A 15,595-nucleotide genomic window follows, 5' to 3' on the forward strand; every position below is an offset into this window, starting at 1 on the left:
AAAGTTGATTTTTACACTTTTCCACACCCTGAAAGTCCCCTACCGGGATGCGGAAACCATACGAAAATCCGTTCCGCAGCACCCCAGCAGAAGTACGATCCGGGTATTCACTGAGCCAGGGAATCATCGCCAAGGTATCAATCGGGGTAGGTAAAGGCGCCCCTCGGACTATATTAGACCTGTTTGGCGCCTCCTCTCCCCCCATTATCACCCGTTTTGGCTCTGCACGTGGACTCAGGATGGGACGACCCGCATCCACTACATTCATGTTTAAATTTACACGATCCCTGTAGCCTAGTACATTTACCTCTGTTGAAATTAAAGCAGAACCCCCCTTTTTCCTGTATTGCCGGCAGGTCTTGAGTAATCTTCGGTACCCGTACCTGAACGAAAGGGCGTCCCCCCATAATGGCGGGAGGATTCGCCAACATTACTTCCTACCAATGGCATTTTCAACATACCCGTCTCTTTCATTTTATCCCATGTCAAAGAATCGTAACAATCCCAGGTTAAGCTTTTGTTATGCTCCTTCGCCTTTCTAAACAGATTATCGTAGCAGAACCAATGGTTACCCTGGTATGATGTCGAGTACCCCATGATTCGCGACTGATAGGTTGGCAACTCGGAAAGCAACTCAGGCCTACGTTCCCCTAAGATCGACGTAAAAATCCCCCATGCTTTGCCCCAATTGCCAATACTCTCATTCACTTTAAAGGCGGCCATTTTTGCGCGCCAAACACTCGGATGCATGAGGTCTTTCTGGCCCTTAACATGCTCCACCTCATAATGATCAACAAGCAACGAGAAGATGTTTACATATTCCCCCGCCCAAATCTTCTCCTTAATCGCCAAAGGCACATGTTGACCCAACTGTTCTCTACGCGAGGGTGCTGACTCATCCCTCGCAATCGGCAATGGCCGCTTACCTGCACCGGACGCTGCCTCTGAGGTCGTACTCGTCCCTTGTGTCTTGTCAACTACTGCAGCCGGCGCGGACACCTTGGCTGCCTCTCGTTTCTCGCGCAGTTGCTTCATCAGCGCCTGTGCGTCGACAGCCGTGGCGCCCTCGTTACCTTTACCCAACCACGCTGCCAATTGTGCTGCCAGCTCGGGCGGCATATCTTCTTCGGACACGGGGGTGACCACAACGGGAATAGGATTCCCTTCCTTCGGCACGGGAGTTGGTGCCTCGAGTGGGGCACTGGGACCCGGGATGTCTTCTCCCGCTGCTCCCCTCCTGGGCCTCTTGTTTTTCCCTCCCGGGGCTGCTCCCGCCAAAGGACGTTTTGGTCCCCCTTCCTCGTTCTTATCCACTCGCTTCTTTAGTTCGGTCATCTCCTTCATGAGAATACGCAGCATCTGTTCGGTAGTCATGCGCTTTCCCGCCTTCTTCGGCATTCTCCAACAGAGTATCTGCAAAACAAACAAGAACGATTACAACTCTCAAAATTGGCTCTTCGTTCCGTCTCGAGCTCACGTGCAGCGAGGAGGTGCAGCTTCAGAGCACAGGAACAAGAGGATGCCTTCGGGTCTTGCGTCCCTTTTTATCCGTCTTCAGGGCGGGCGTAAACCCGCCCCTGCCTGCCCCGAGGGCGTGGCCAGCCGCGTCAGTGTCTAGGCCAGCCCACTCTAGGGCGGGAAAAAGCGCGCCCCGGCTACGCCGCTTCGGGCATACCAGCCGAGACGCGCCTCCCGCCCAAAATGGCTTCCCGGGGGGATCGAGGTACTCTGCCATACGTTCGGGGGGACCGAGTGGTCGCCCCTTTCCACACGCACTGAGTCATCAACGTGAAGGTGTTCACGTTGCGGGGAATTCATTGGCTAACACAGCCACAGCGGCAGCGGTTCAACCGGCTTCCGTAGCCACAAAAAAGCGTTCAGAAAAACACATAGATGGAGAAACCATGCTGGCGGTAAAAGCGTCATTAAAAGGCGATTTTTCAGCATTACCTCTCAACTATCCACTCAGTAATACATACATAATTGATGCAAACTCCGTTACGTTTGCTCGAATCCCTGGAGTGGGGGATAGAGTAATTACAAACACGAACAGGAGAGTCTTCTTACTTGAAGACGCACACATGGGATTGGGTCTGAGACACCAAGAGATCCTGAAATCTCTGATGGAATTACAATCACAATACTGGTGGCCGGGAATGAGCGTAGATATCTACTATTTTGCAAAAAATTGCAAGGACTGCAACAGAGATCGCAGTTGTGAACCTGACCAGCCTGTAGCCCAGATACCACTATTAGATAGCATCAGGCTATCTATAGCGCAGAAATCCAGTCAGAGAAATGCGTCCCAGTAATAATTAAGACTTAAATTCACTTAAAAATGTAGACCCCAGCGCTCGGCTGATGCCAGAACTGTTATAAAAGATTTGCCAGTCTTTATCGGCACATACGCAATTGGCATGCTACATTCTGATCAGGGTCCTGCGTTTAGCTCTCAAGCTTACAAAGAGGCCATGAACAGCATGGGCATCGCATTGCGGTACTCTTCTCCCTTCCATCCTGAGGGAAATGCGGTTGTGGAAAGAAAAAAAACGGACATAAAGCAATCTATAACGGCGAGGGTATTAGGTTCGGGTGTTGGGTGGGTCAAACATAGTCTTAATAATCTGCCAAAAAAATTCTCTAAAAGGTCTCACTCCATACGAACTATTGTTCGGAACTAGAATGCAAATTCAGGACCTTGATAGTCATACTTCAGTGGTAGAAGAAAAATCCTTTGATATCAAAGACCGTTTGGCTGTTTTACAGGATTTAAATGAAATAAGAAAAAACCTGAGTAACATAAAGTTGAAACAACAGCCGACAGCCACTGAAGAAAAGCCACCTGTCCCAGCAAGACCTGTCTGGATTCCAAAGATTGGGGATCTGGTCAGAGAGAAGATCGCGGTAAAGAAGGAATTTGGGCCTTCTTACAGAAAAGCAGTACCTGTCTTAGCCATCAACGGAACAAGATCAGTTGTACTCCCGCCTCTTGCTGGTAAAAAGGAGAACAGAGTTGTATCCATCGACCTGGTAAAACCACAAACATGTGGCTGATAATAAGTAGTAGGCCCAGTGGACTCCCAAGAAATAACAGAATACCCAAATTTGCTACAATCCAAGAGGCTCATACAGAGAGACTAATCACATTTGAGTAACCTCCAGTGAATAACAAAGGACTATGCAATAATGCCATGGAACTTGTGCCTCTTGAATGCCAAATTTCAACAGTTCGTCAAGAAACACCAGTCTACAATGATGTAGCCTCTGAATATGCTGATGAAACAAAGAAAAATACAAAAGCAAATGAAAATCCCGAAATAATTCCAACAATTGACAGAAATGCATCCGGCTACTTCATCAACTTCGACGACTTCTCTGAAGATCCAAGCGAGCATGAAGGAACGCCTGCAACAAAAAGTTTCAAAGACAAAGTAATTGAACTTTCTCACCAACTAAAAGAAACATATCTGATTTCACCATGGATTGAATTCTGGATTGTGTTAGGTGTACTTACTCTCTTGCTTTGGCTAATCATGGTTCTATGTTTGGGAAAATTCATTGATGGAAAATATAGTACAATGGACACAGCAAGTCAGAACATCAACTTGGTCCTAAAGCCTCACACATCCTCCCACGTCGAGAAAAGAGAACTGTCATCTGTGAACATCTCAGCCAATCCAATACCCGGTGGGGTAGCATTGGACAGAACTGATTATGAAATTTTTGGCCCGGTTGAGCTCTTGAAATATCCACACATGTTCAATGTTTCATTAAGTGACTTTGTGACACCCAGTACCTTCTCTGATGATTGGGACTTTGAAAACATTAATAATATGATGTCAGATTTAGTAATGTCAGCAAAATTTACAGAACATGATTACTTACAGGGTTCATCGAACTATGAAGAGCTATACTGTTATAACCACTATGGTAATCACTATTTGCATAAAACTGCTCAGCCTAGAAATGTTTTATCTTATAACCAATGGGAACACTGTCCAACACCGCCAAAAGGCAGTTCAAAAACATTTTATGAGAAATTCCAGTACTTCTCAGGGTTTAATAACAGTGATCCAGAAACGTTTTATTTTAAAATGTCATTTAGGCCAGCAATGAAAACAATGTTGACAAATACTAAACTGATTTATTCTGAAACATTTTATAACAAAATGTCTACAGCTGGTTTCGATTTTTGGAAAAACACCATTGAAACAAAAACGATCTGGGGTACCAAAGATTGGCAAGTACAAGGTCTAGAAGCATTATTCAGGGCCTGCATGATCCCAGAACAAATGATATTTTTGAATGACACAATTCAACAAACTACTTGTCTTGGCTTAGCTAAGATAAAAGACTTAAATACTCCGTCTATTCCGAAACCCCTAACTGATAGTGACAGCACTACAGATGTGGAGATAGACGTATCCCATATTTTACACCAAAACAGAACACATCCTGATTGGAAAAAATGGTTGATCTGGCCAACAGACACAAACAACTGTCAAGATAGATTCCTAAACAAAACACAGGGGTTCAAAATGACTAGGCCAGACCCGAGATACTCCCAGAGACAACATCCAGGGATAGTTACAACATACAGTGTAGGGAAACTATGCCTTGAGTGGCTAGAGAAATTCACACTGGCTGAAATTAAGCAACACTTGACTTTACTGAAAGACGGTGCTGACTTGCGTGATTTCATAATGGGGCCACGCAAACAGCGCCAAAAATGTTTCATAGCGGCCGGTATATACACTGTGTACAACGAAGCTTGGAAAATAATGCAAATTGAAACAGCAGAGAAGATACGAGAAATTGATCGTATAAATTTGGAAAAATCACTTTCTGTAGTGGACAATGGGTTAACGACTCTGTCCTCCAGAATATATTCATTGGACAGCATTGTGTCATCTGCCTTTGATATAGTAGAGCAGGACTTACTAATGTTACAACATGGTCAGTCTCAATTACATTCTATTGTACAGCTTGGCTGGACGTTGCAAGATCTGCGTTCAGGCTATGTGCCATGGTGTCTAATCAACACAACATCATTATTCTCTATCTTTAACCTTACGGCTAAACAAATCAGTTTGGCACAAAAAGGAGCAGATTATACGATTCTGAGCATTGAAAAACTTGAGAGACTACCATTGACAATGTCAGAGAGACCTGTCATTGAATGGATAACACATGGAACAATCACAATTCCGATAACAACTTTCCAATTTAAATACTGTCAAGAGTATATACCAGCAGGCCAGTATGAAAGGTTGGGTAAAGAATACATCAAAACAACCTGGAATTTACCTTATACACATAGATGTTACAGTGAAAGGGAAAAGGAGGTATTCCTTAGTGTTAACAATTGTAAAAAATCACTAAGCGGTACACTTCTGTGTCAAAGTATTAATTTGCATGGAGCCTGCGAAGGGTCTTCGAATAACCTTTCATGTCACCTGCATGTCACGCCTGCAAAACGGATAGAACCATTATTTAGACCACTTTCTAATGGCAGTTATGTTTTAATAAGTGACCACAGCTGTTGTGGCATGCTGCCAGGAAAAGCCTATCTGACAACTGTAACTTCCAGGGCCGTTTGCTGTATTCAAGTATTGTATCCACACAGCAATCCAGATATGGGGGCTGCGTTATGGCCTTCAGTGAATATCTCTTCTATTCGAATTGATACTTTAAGCAGAATGTAGTCTATTCTTTTACAGACAACTGTGCCTTTAACGTCATCAAAAGAAATGTGTGATCTGCAAGTGGCAAGGACATCGGCAGAGATACATTCCCTTTTATCGACAAATTGCCCTGTGCATTTCGTAGAAATACTAAACCAAATCTTAAACATGTCTGATACCAGTGGCATTGCACATGTATTTAAGACAATTTTTTCGGGACTGTTAGCACCCTTTGAAACAGTTCTGGGCATCTTTCCGAATTTTGTCCATTCTGTCTTTGGCAGCCTACCCTTGATCGTAGGACTCGTGGCAGGAATATTATTTTTGCTCCTTCTGCACCGATATGGCAAGCCAATCCACAGACAAGGCTCAAGCAACAATGGAAGAAACGATCCTAGCAATACGATACCGAGACCGTATCACTAAGGTCCTCGGAATCGCCCGGCTAAGAGATCTAAGTACAACCTGGTTTCTTTCATTCAGACCGATCTGGCAAGATTGCATCATACCTGTGCTTTGATGTCTGCTATGTAAAAAAGAATGCGTGTCGGACGTCTGTCTTACACTACAATCAGCAGTACCAATGGATATCGATACTTTGCTAGGTCCTGTAACGACTCATGCATCGTGTTGTCCCCAGCGGCTACCGATTCTGATGACGGCATTCGTTGAGACTTCACCACTACGAGTAAGTGGCGGTGAGGTACGAGAGGAAAGCAGCACCGAACAGGTACAGCCTTCTGTGAGCATTGCTGATCCAAACATCAATAATAGCAATCACGCAGAGAACTGCACAGTTGCAGTATTTTCGAACTTGGTCGAACTTTCACCTGATGTGGTAGACCAATAATGTTCTCTCCAGTCAACGAGAATAACTCTTAATAAAAACAATGAGCACACAGCGTTCCCTAAACTCTGAATTCGGCCTTCAGTTTTGAAAAACAAAACTACAGAAAATATTTGGAACTTTTTTTTCCCCTGAAAGCGAAATTATTTTTGTTCATTCTCCAAAATATTTACCTTTTTTTTTGGCACATACTCTGCTTGAAGTAGAACTATTCTTAGAGAACAGAGATTTTAGGATACTACAGACAATGTTTTACCTCAGCCTCTAGCACATATACAGCAATTTGTATAAATATGTGATGGAATGGTCTCGACCTTCTTATCTGTATTCAGAGCCATTTCATGTGTAATTTTCGCAAATCATTCAGCTGATATATATATGCATTTAACTGAATGATGACACTGCTTGAAAAACGTACAGTACCAACTCTCATTTTCGTGTATTTACCATATACAATTTCAAATGCGAAATATGTATTTTGGGGTGGGTTGGAAAACACACATGCATCGTTATATGTTTACTATTGCTTCGTTTTTTTAGTAATGATGGACATTAATCCGTGGAGTGGGTGTTGTGTTTATATCTAGGACCCTAATTAAATATTCCCGATTTATGCCCTTGTGAGGTTATAATCAATCATATCCTGATAACGGCATAAGAATCAGATCCATATTCAGTAATAAGCCCATGCAGTCCAAAGCACAGCACGGCTACTCCCATCGACTCCTAGAAAGCACAACGCGTTCTTTAAACAAACCAAGCCTCCAGCAGCCCGGGAAATTCCCCCTGCTTTTGTTTTGATTTGAACAAGAACTCCTGAAGTCCGGCAAGAACTGTTAGTTCTTAGTGACGTCTTATGTCCAACCTTACGTCAAACCCGGCACCTTCCAAGTATAAAATACCAAGAGTGGCCTTAAGCAAACACACGGTTGTTTGGAGCAGAGCGGTCGTTTACTTGCCCGAGAGCCCAGCTGATGCGAGAGCCCTCGGAAGCCGCCCCTCCCGTTTTGAACCACTGAGAGAGACGCTGTCTTTTTCTCCAGCCGAGAAAATCCAGCTCCGGTGTTTCCAGCTTACTCTTGCGGGTGGCTGGGATATCGAGTCCTGAGGAAAGAGATACCAGACCTCCCAATCTAGTACCAAGGTACGGAGCTGACTAAACCCTTAGGAGAATTCTTGAGGCAGATTCTTGGCAAAACTATCTTAACCAACTTAACTTAAACTGCTACTTACTTACTCCTTCCCAAGTATTAGGCTTAGGTCAGGTACACCGGGGTAGGCGTAGTTAGAAGCACCAGTTGAGGACGTTAGTCAATGTTTTTATATATGTATATATTTTATCTATTTTAAGTACTATATGGCTAAGAAACCTTATCAATGCTTTTACAGTATTATTTCATAATACTACTTTTACTGTACGCACTTTATAATGAGTATTGCAATTGTGGCAATTCATTTCTCTTGCATGAGAAGGAAGACTGTTCAATAAATAACATCACTTTTATTGAAAACGCCCGTCTCTCTATTTCTCTGCATTCTGGTGGAACTAAGCATGCACGATTGACTGAGTGAAATAGCTGCCTATTGTTTTCACACGACTCTAGAGATACACTCTTATTCTGAGGGAGCAAAGTTGTCATGTTTATGCGGTTGTCAGAAACTGAATCCCTTCTTGTCTGACCCAGGGAAGTTAACCCCTCCCTATTCATTCAGGAAAGTTTCTAGTGACCTCTGAGCTAGCTGGCGCAAACCTAAATTAAGTTTAACATAGTCAGTAGAGACCTAGATGATCTCAGTCCTATGTCTACACTGCTGTTTATGTTATTCCAATGCGCAGAGCCTATTGGGAAAATAGGAACTGCAATACAACTTGTTAAATGTTTGACCCACCCAACACCTGAACCTAATACCCTCGCCATTATAGATTGCTTTATGTCCCGGTTTTTTCATTTTTCACAACCGCATTTCCCTCAGGATGGAAGGGAGAATAGTACCGCAATGCGATGCCCATGCTGTTCATGGCCTGTTTGTAAGTTTGTGAGCTAAACGCAGGACCCTGTCCCTGATCAGAATGTAGCATGCCAATTGCGTATGTGCCGATAAAGACTCGCAAATCTTTTATAACAGTTCTGGCGTCAGCCGAGGGCTGGGGTCTACATTTTTAAGTGAATTTAAGTCTTAATTATTACTGGGACGCATTTCTCCGACTGGATTTCTGCCCTATAGATAGCCTGATGCTATCTAATAGTGGTATCGGGGCTACAGGCTGGTCAGGTTCACAACTGCGATCTCTGTTGCAGTCCTTGCAATTTTTTTCAAAATAGTAGATATCTACGCTCATTCCCGGCCACCAGTATTGTGATTGTAATTCCATCAGAGATTTCAGGATCACTTGGTGCCTCAGACCCAATCCCATGTGTGCTTCTTGTAGCAAGAAGATTCTCCGGTTCGTGTTTGGAATGACTCTATCCCCCACTCCCGGGATTCGAGCAAACGGAACAGAGTTTGCATCAATTATGTATGCATTACTGAGTGGATAGTTGAGAGGTAATGCTGAAAAATCGCCTTTTAATGACGCTTTTCCCGCCAGCATGGTTTCTCCATCTATGTGTTTTTCTGAACGCTTTTTTGTGGCTACGGAAGCCGGTTGAACCGCTGCCGCTGTGGCTGTGTTAGCCAATGAATTCCCCGCAACGTGAATGCCTTCACGTTGATGACTCAGTGCGTGTATCACGTAAGTCTTTTGTAGTTCTTTCTGCAAAAGAACTACTTGTTCCCAAAGTGATGTATGCTTGATTGTGGCACCTGTGTCATCTTTGTAACCGTTTTCACTCCATGTCTGCATGTCACTGTTGTATGACTTGACGCAAAAATACGAATCACACACTATTAGTGTGGGGAATTCCTGATCGGCATTTTCAAGGGCCATCTTTAAGGATCTTATTTCAGCACGCTGAGCTGAACAGTTTCCGAGTGATTCAGTTTTGGTAATCATCGGTTTGAATTTACTAGAGCGCCAGCGACCTTTAACAATCGCGCACGCTGCATTGTAGGATTTTTTATCTACATCATAGTGTTGTGCGAATCTGTCCATGTAGATCACACATTTATATTGTTCGAGAGGCAGAATTTCGATTGGCAGAGGATATTTTTTTTCATATTCTAGATCATCTAGTTTTTTCAATTTCGGGTCAAAATAGTATTTCACGTCTTCTGTAGCAAAAGAATTTTCCCATTGTATCCATTTTGGATCCAATGTCACTGTATTCAGATTGCGTGGACTTGTTAATGCTTCAAGGGCTGATTCAGCTGTAAAAACAGTTATTCTTTTGCCTTGGGCGAGGGCTCTTTCTTTTGCTACAGCAGCTTGAACCGCTGTCAGAATCTTTTCTGTGGAGCTGAATTTCATTTCAGCTTGAGTGTACAAATGTGATTTGTAAGCTATAGGTACCGTTTCTCCCTCATTGGAGGTCAGGTATGTGAATCCGCATTTTCCTGGGATTACTCGGATTACAAGGTTGCGTACTTTGTCGCGAGTTTGCAATTTTGTTTTAGTTAACATGTCTGTTTGCAATGATCTCAAAATCTCTGTGTGTTTTTGAGTCCAATTGATTTGTTTGAAATCAGATTTTATTAATTCATAGAGAGGTTTAACCCTCTCTGCATAATTTAGACTGTATTTTCTTCCGAAATTCAGGAAACCTAGTATTGATTGTAAATTCTTCAGCGTTTTTGGTGCTTGGAGTACAGCACATTTCTCTAAGAAATTGTCTGCCAGGCTTTTGCCTTCACTTGATAATTCATATCCTAAAAATAGGACTGTTTGATGGGCAATTCTGGACTTTTTAAAGTTGAATTTGTAACCCTCTGATGCGAAACCAAGTATTATGGTATTCACTCTTTTTAAGTGAGTCTCCAGGTCATCATCTGTCAGATAGATGTCCTCGACATACGATAGTGCCTCTTCATCATATATTTGGAGTAATTCTGTTACTCTGGCTGAGAATAATCCTGGGCTATTCTTGAATCCCTGTGGGAGTCGGCAAAATTGTTTTTGTGACCCCATTATTGAGAAAGCGGTTAAATACCTGCTATCAGGTGCAATATTTTGACAGAATAATCCATTAGAGATGTCTAATGTCGTTTTATATTTTTTGCGCACAATGTTATTCATTAGTGCTGCACTATGTGAGTTTTGTACTGCAAATGTTTTACAACAGGACTTAAGGTGTCTGTAGTCCAAGACTAGACAATATGAATCGTCTTGTTTGGAGACAGGAAACAAAGGATTGTTCATTTGTGAGGTGCATGTTTCAATAACCCCTTGATATTCAAGTTGATCTAAGATCTCCTTGACTTGTTTTTTAGCTTCTTGTTTTACTGGGTACTGCCTTTGTGCAATGGGCTGATTTTTTTACTGGATTTTGTGGTTGGGTAAGTCCTCATCCCATCCTACATGATTTTTGTATAAAGCAGGAGCTTGGGCCACTGCCCATTTTCTTGCCAATGTGTATTTTTTATGAATCGGAATATGATTTGAGAAGGCAGGCATAATCATTTGTTTGCCATGAGGGCACTCCCTGAAAAACTCTGGTGGCCAGTCTTTTTCATCTAACAGGATGTCATAGCCTTTAGAAAGTTTTTCCCAAAAGAGACCTTTTAGTTTTCTAGTTTTATCTCCCTCAATACGTACTGTTATTTCATACAGTTTATGGGGCACACTAACTCGTGTGTCTGCAGTTTCCACCTGAATGTATTCATTCGTGTCCACTGTCTCCAGAAGATTCATCACGATCTTGCGAGCTATGCTCACTTCGGCTGCGCTGTCTAGCATTGTCTGTGCCCACTCTCCGTTTTTCAGTTGTGTCCTCAGAATTCTCGTCATGTTTAATTTTAATACTTGCTACCTTCTTTCTGGGAAATTGTGATTTCTTACTTTGAGGAGCAGGTTCTTTGTCTTTGGACTTGACGTGCTCTTCTCTGTGTTCTGACCGTCCTCTTCTTTCCGATTTCTGTGAGGAAGTCTGAAAAGATCGAGAGGGACGTGTATCAAAATCTTGATATCTATCAGGTTTTTTCAAATTATCCCTATTTATAAGGTTATATCTTTTCTCAGAGGGCTCCCTTTGGGGAGACTTGCCTTCTCGGGTAGGAGATCTTTCTCTCTGTCGAGGAGACCTTCCTCTGGACTGGAAACGTTTTTCTTTGGGACTGGATTGTTTATTACCATCCCAGCTCTTTTTTGGAGTATTTAGATTATTTTTAATATAGGTTTTTTCAGGATTTTCAATTAGTTGGGGTTTTACCGGTTTACCACCCAAACTATCTCTTCCTAATTCTTCATAGCATTTTTCTATGATTTTAGCAAGCTCAAATGGTTGGTCTGCTATATCTGTCTCCTTCAATTTCTAGCGGATTACCACACATGCTGCTTCTCCTTTTATGTTGGCTAATAATATAGCCGAGACCTGCTTGAAGTCTTTCAGTAATTTCATACCCAGAGTTAAAGCAGGTTCTGGACCGTATTCATTCTGAATCTGTCTTAGGACATCTGGTATAACCGCCATAGATGGAACACCATGTGTTTTTGTGTAGATAGAAGGAAAGACTGTACCCCAAGTGTCACAGTCCTTCACATGTGGTGCGATCCCCATTGGGAGGCAGATAGTCAGAATTCTGTGTTTTTCGTGCCGGGTAGTATCAGGAAATACTGCCTCGATCTGAGTGATTTTTTGAGCTAACCAGAATGGAATTTGTTCCCGTTTTGCAGGTGTTTTACCAAGACACGATTGTATGTTCTGTGGTGTGATTTTGTTTGTGTTCCCCTGATGAGGGGCCAGCTGTGGAATGTTAATTGTCGGTTGGACTGTTGAAGTCCATATGACACATTGGACCAATAGTCTATGTATTTTAATTAAGAGTTTTAACTGAGCTAAAAGTTCCTGGACTGACATTTTATCAATGTCTGGATATGGTGTGTAGCTGGCTAGAACCGGCCACGTTGCTCCTGGTCTACCTAGGGGACCGAGCCTGGAGATGTGATCATTATGTTTTAGGGCGCCTTTAAACCAGAGCAGGTGCTCTTGGTAATTTAGTGGGATTTCAATCTCCTCGAAAGGAGTGTATTCATCCGGAGGTTCCTCTATTTTGTAATAGTGGAAGTCTTTTGTCACAGCGTGTGCTGCTGGAAAATGTATCCAAGTGTAGAATACCTCTGTCTGCCGATATTCATGTGCCTCTACCACGAATATGACTGTACCACCTCTTGGTGTCAGTCCGTTTTCTATAAGTTTAAGAGTTATAGTTCTTCTTATATTGACCGGAAGGAGTATAGCATTCGGGTCGTTATCTCGGAGACTTGTGTCTTCCTCTAAGAGTCGAGCTGCTAAGGCTTCTTTATCTCTTTCTTCTTCACTTTCTGTCATTTTACTGACTGAAAGTTTTTTTGTTGCAGATCAAGTTTCAAGGAAACAAAGATTAGGTGCACAATATTTTTGAAACACTGTATCGTTCAACGTTGACTAAACCAAAAACTAATAGATAGGATTCTCATCCTACTAAGTTCCGGCGGATATTAACCTTTCACCCACTCCAGACGTCTATTGGAGTTTTTACAGGAGAAAGGGGTCTGTGTGAAAAGCACAACTGAGTTACTCTAGTGCCTTGCGTTAGATTATCGCCTTACCAAACGTTGGGCGCCATGTAGTGTAGTTCCTATTTTCTCAATAGGCTCTGCGCATTGGAATAACATAAACAGCAGTGTAGACGTAGGACTGAGGTCATCTAGGTCTCTACTGACTATGTTAAACTTAATTTAGGTTTGCGCCAGCTAGCTCAGATGCCACTAAAAACGTTCGTGAATGAATAGGGAGGGGTTAACTTCCCTGTCTTAGACAAGAAGGGATTCAGTTTCTGACAACTGCATAAACATGACAACTTTGCTCCCTCAGAATAAGAGTGTATCTCTAGAGTTGTGTGAAAACAATAGGCAGCTATTTCACTCAGTCAATCGTGCATGCTTAGTTCCAGAAATAGAGAGACGGGCGTTTTCAATAAAAGTGATGTTATTTATTGAGCAGTCTTCCTTCTCATGCAAGAGAAATGAATTGCCACAATTGCAATACTCATTATAAAGTAAAGTGCGTACAGTAAAAGTAGTATTATGAAATAATACTGTAAAAGCATTGATATGGATTCTTAGTCATATAGTACTTAAAATAGATAAAATATATACATATATAAAAACATTCACTAACGTCCTCAACTGGTGCTTCTAACTACGCCTACCCCGGTGTACCTGACCTAAGCCTAATACTTGGGAAGGAGTAAGTAAGTAGCAGTTTAAGTTAAGTTGGTTAAGATAGTTTTGCCAAGAATCTGCCTCAAGAATTCTCCTAAGGGTTTAGTCAGCTCCGTACCTTGGTAATAGAATGGAAGGTCTGGTATCTCTTTCCTCAGGACTCGATATCCCAGCCACCCGCAAGAGTAGGCTGGAAACACCGGAGCTGGATTTTCTCGGCTGGATAAAAAGACAGCGTCTCTCTCAGTACGTCAAAACGGGAGGGGTGGCTTCCGTGGGCTCTCGCATCAGCTGGGCTCTCGGGCAATTAGACGTCCGCTCTGCTCCAAACCACCATGTGTTTGCTTAAGGCAACTGTTGGTATTTTATACCTGGAAGGTGCCGGGTTTGACGTAAGGTTGGACATAAGACGTCACTAAGAACTAACAGTTCTTGCCGGACTTCAGGAGTTCTTGTTCAAATCAAAACAAAAGCAGGGGGGAATTTCCCAGGTTGCTGGAGGCTTGGTTTGTTTAAAGAACGCGGTGTGCTTCCTAGGAGTCGATGGGAGTAGCCGTGCTGTGCTTTGGACTGCATGGGCTTATTACTGAATATGGATCTGATTCTTATGCCATTATCAGGATATTATTGATTATAACCTCACAAGGGCATAAATCGGGAATATTGAATTAGGGTCCTAGATATAAACACAACAGTAGAGGGTGGAGGGCTCCCACCCTGAACTTCATCCCCCAGGGCCAAATTTGAGGGGGGCATGGGGCCCCCAATCCCGAGCCAGCCAGTGGCCTAGGGAACCCTCTCCCCTGGGGACTGATGGCACAAGTGTTCCAGGGACCCGATTCTCCGGCACACTGAAGTTCTCTGCCTGCAAGGGTGTGGGCAGGGAGAAGTTCAGCTCCCTGCATTACTCTTTTTGTGTAATTTCACATAATCTCACATACTTGTTTGGTAATTCTGCATGATTACATTACATGGAACTACAGAAGTTATGCCCACCCCTAAATTGTTTTTGCATTAACATGAAGGCCAGATCTTTCTAAAGTAGACAGTATGGCGAATAAATGTTTCAGATGATCTGGCCAGATTTTACAAAAAAATGTCTATGTCCTCAACATATTTGGGGGTGTATCCATTATGAGATTCGAGAATTTGATTTATCACACTTTTAAAAGCAGCTGGTGCTCCATGAAGCACAAAGCAAAGAACAGTGAGAAAGCTCTAATCCTGGTGATGTTTTCCTCCCCCAGGTCAGTGGACCTTTATTGGTTGCCTGAGAGGTAAGAGGGAGTAAACATATAGTAAACAAATAGAGTAAGCATATCACACGAACAGTGTAACAAATTAGTCACAAAATAAGGCTAGGAAAAACTGAAGAAAGTTAAAGGGTTTTATTATAGACTTAAAAACAAACTGTTATAGATGAGTATCAGAAGGATAATATAGAAATATAGGATTACAAAAATGAATCCTAAATCTCCTAATGAAATTCAGTCTAAACAATAGGGAACACACCAAAAACTTGGTGGCTGTGATGCGATACAAAAAATGAGAAAAAGAATCCGAAGATTTACTTGCAGAATTCGATCCTCCTGCCCAGTCATTAGTATTTCTAATAAAATCTAACTTATCATACTCTATACTAACTTTGGGAAACTCTAGTAAGCTCTGGGAAGCAATGAACAAGTGTGAGCATGATGGATTATTTTGTAAAAGTACTAAAGAGCATAGCAGTAAGCTACACAGTTGGAGGAATAACATAAGAGG

Source organism: Lissotriton vulgaris, chromosome 5 (assembly GCF_964263255.1).
Source record: "Lissotriton vulgaris chromosome 5, aLisVul1.2, whole genome shotgun sequence".
Taxonomy (NCBI): Eukaryota; Metazoa; Chordata; class Amphibia; order Caudata; family Salamandridae; genus Lissotriton; species Lissotriton vulgaris.